This window comes from Galendromus occidentalis, unplaced genomic scaffold, assembly GCF_000255335.2.
Source record: "Galendromus occidentalis unplaced genomic scaffold, Mocc_1.1 scf7180000077447, whole genome shotgun sequence".
In the NCBI taxonomy this organism is placed as follows: Eukaryota; Metazoa; Arthropoda; class Arachnida; order Mesostigmata; family Phytoseiidae; genus Galendromus; species Galendromus occidentalis.
The window spans coordinates 18,470-20,938 of record NW_003805435.1 but is presented as its reverse complement, the minus strand read 5'-3'; positions in this window follow the sequence as shown (position 1 = coordinate 20,938).

Sequence of the window (2,469 nt, the reverse complement as noted above, 5' to 3'; positions counted from 1 at the left end):
CTAATCTTAAGAGAGCTGTAACTTTCGAACGGGCGGAGGTACAGGGTCGAACGGGGCGGCTTTGGAAAGCTGAGGACCTGAGCTACATTTTGAAAAAAAAGTCAGCCTTCTCCGACCATCCTGGAAGATTCCAGAGCAGATTTGAATTGAAAAAAAAATGTATTTTCAAAACATCCTAAGTCCAAAGACTCATTTTACTCATTGAAGACACACATAGAGGGCGAGTAAGGTCTCATATTTTTTTTCTGAAAGCTCTCCGCGAGGGCTTTCAAAAATGACCCCACAAGCCTGGATCGGTATCCTCTGGGGGAAACTACAGGCAGGTTTCACTTTGTCGTCTTTTTTTTGAGTGGACTTAGGATGTTTTGAAAATACATGATTCAAATGTCGAGAAAACCGACATAATCGCTACCTACGTACGTGACATGTGGTAGAAATGCGACGGCAGCCGTTAGAGCTTACAAGGATCGTTCCCCGGAGAGGAGAGCGCCATGCAGGCCCTACTTCCAACGTCTCGAAGTGGGTTTGAGGACTTCAGGACGCCTCGATCGTTTGGCGAGATCCTACCCGAGCGAAGGATTGGAAACAGCCATGTTGGCCCACATCTCCGTGAGACCCGAAGCCTCATCACGTGGGGTTGCTGAACTGTGCTCAACGGATCATGCTACAGTACTAACTATGTTTCACAGGCATAATTTGAAACCCTTCAAAATTTGCGAAGTGCAACACTTGCGACTTGAAGATAGAGAGCGCCGCGAGACTTTCTGCAGGTGGCTCCTAGACCAGTGCCAGCGAACTCCGACCATCACCTCGAAAATCCTATGGTCGGGCGAATGCAACTTCAGTAGCCGTGGCTTCTTCAATCGAAAGCACACACACTATTGGTCCACGGCGAAAAACGGGCGCTTCACCGAGACGAACGCCCACGTGCGATTCAGTTTCAATGTTTGGAGTGGTCTCCCTGGGTCCCGGATAATCAGACCGCACTTTTACAGCGGAACTCTGAACGAAGCTGAGTACCAAAGATTCCTACAGAATGAATTCATCGACTTCTTGGATAATTTGCCTCTGAAAGACGAAGTCTTCCACGTCAGTCATCTCCCCTACCAAAGACTGGCCATCTCAAGGCAAAGCTTACGGAGGTTACCCGAAACATCGATGCATCATCGGTATCCAGCTGTCGCATTCGCCGGGCCAGGCGATCATTTAGAGTCTTATATTCCTTCCTCAGAGGTTTCAAAGAATTCCCTGCGTCCAAAGGCAACCTCGGGACCCTAAGTTCATCTCCTTCTCTTTTCGAAGGGGCAGTCGAGTCCACAGGATCTTTCTTGGGGGAGGGGGGCTGATTTCCAACATTGCGACCCCCTCCCATACCTAGGTATTACGAACTCTCAATCAGGGAGGGGGCTATAACCCCCTAGCCCCCCATCCCCGCTGCGGACGCGCCTGGAAATGGGTGATGAGTTCGTATGAGCACGTTTGATTTTCTGATTGAGGCCATTATGCCTTCCCTAAAGAAGGTTCGTAGTCCGTACAGCAACGTTCCTAATAATTAAGGCAGAAAGGGATGAACAGACTCACTACTCACCCCATACTTTCAGACAAAAGGGGATAGTCTGCGCCTTGAGATCAACTCAGATCAAGTGCAGCAGCTATCGGAGAGGATGGAAGGTTCACCCGGAATGGTTCCACAGCCTTCGCGGGAACACGAGATCGTTTCCCAACCAAGTTTTCTATGAAATAATTCTTGCGGAGAGTGAGCGTGAGCGTTCTCATCGCCTCCGTTGTTGAACCGTACGAAGTTCTGACCAGAATGAGTTTAATACCATACGTCGCCGAGTGATAAGTCAGCTCGACAAAGGGGCAGGTAAGGCCGCTCAGTTTCTCTCTGTCTGTGGAGAATGCTGTAAACGTTGTCGTATGTAGGCATCGCTGCAGCGATTCTTCCGTAGGATGAGACCTTTCCATCTCTACGAAGCTGTCCGCCAAAACTTGTTGGTAGACTTCTTTGCTCGATTCGTCCGGCCGACTCAAGCATTGCTCCTTCATACTATATGTTGCGAGGCTCTATGTCGCAGTAACAAGCCAATGATCAGAGTAAGGCGCGTCAGCTCATGCCGGTCATGCCAGACTGTTGACATGCGTGCCGAGTGGCGAGGGCGAGCGTGTAGCGCGCTTCTATTCGAACTCAAAGCATAGAGCGAAGGCTCTCCATTATTTGTCATTTACATGCTGTAACATCTTCCTTTGCTGGATTGTTATTATTATGGAGAATAGACATTTGGCTGCTTGTACCGTCTTACGAATCTTGATTGTCCCGATGTGATTCGCAGAGCCACTACCTTTTGAACTATGGATACCAGTGGGCGATGGTCAGACTCTATTTCGAACTCCGCGCCAAGTATGTAGAACTTGAAGTGTTCACAGGCGAACACCACTGCCAGGAGTTCTTTTTCGATTTGGGCGTAA